At 49.3% G+C, this 793-nt stretch overlaps 2 non-coding genes across 2 annotated transcripts, besides 3 other annotated features; both read right to left on the reverse strand.

The window, feature by feature from the left end:
* Positions 1-24: a microsatellite.
* Tc00.1047053494967.10 lies at positions 25-136 on the reverse strand. Its single transcript, XR_008255062.1, has one exon. It is a non-coding gene; the product is annotated as a spliced leader RNA (transcript).
* A 420-nt stretch (positions 137-556) lies between these two features.
* Positions 557-599: a microsatellite.
* Positions 600-614: 15 nt separating this feature from the next.
* Positions 615-639: a microsatellite.
* Positions 640-751, reverse strand: Tc00.1047053494967.20. Its single transcript, XR_008255063.1, has one exon. It is a non-coding gene; the product is annotated as a spliced leader RNA (transcript).
* Positions 752-793: the final 42 nt, after the last annotated feature.

Consider the following 793-nt stretch of genomic DNA (forward strand, 5'->3'; position numbering starts at 1 on the left):
AAAAAAAAAAAAAAAAAAAAAAAAGGGGTCCGTAGACCCCGGTCAAAAGAAATTGACCAAACATAACCGCCAGAGGCGGGTTGGAAGCTTCGCGTACCAATATAGTACAGAAACTGTATCAATAATAGCGTTAGTTGAAAGGAGTTGTGTTCCACAACGGTTTTCAATTTTGATGAGGGGTCTTTGGCGGCACTTGGGACCGTGTACAAAAACCCCCCCCCCCCCTCCCAGGCCACACTGGGGAGGGGTCAGGGTCCGGGACGTCGGCCCCGGGATAGCGCCGTGGACGGCGTCAGGGGGCGGAAAAGACGCACATGGCGAGTGTGGAACAGCAAATGCAGCCGAGTGTGCGAGCAAGGCAAAAACACCGGAAAACACAGGAAGAAGCGCGGCATACGCGGAAAAAAGGCGAATAAAAGGATCGAGACGGAGAAAACACAAAACAAAACAAAGATGCAGGCAATAGCAGCCATGAAGCGAAAATGAGGGGGCCCGAAGGAGGTGGCGGACACGCAACGTGGGGGGGGGGGGGCAGCCGCACGAGGGGGTACGGGGCTATATATATATGGGTATATATATATAGGGGTATATGTATATATGGGGGACAGACCCACAAAAAAAAAAAAAAAAAAAAAAAAAGGGGTCCGTAGACCCCGGTCAAAAGAAATTGACCAAACATAACCGCCAGAGGCGGGTTGGAAGCTTCGCGTACCAATATAGTACAGAAACTGTATCAATAATAGCGTTAGTTGAAAGGAGTTGTGTTCCACAACGGTTTTCAATTTTGATGAGG

The sequence above is a fragment of the Trypanosoma cruzi genome, assembly GCF_000209065.1.
Source record: "Trypanosoma cruzi strain CL Brener chromosome Unknown tcruzi_1047053494967, whole genome shotgun sequence".
NCBI lineage: Eukaryota > Euglenozoa > Kinetoplastea > Trypanosomatida > Trypanosomatidae > Trypanosoma > Trypanosoma cruzi.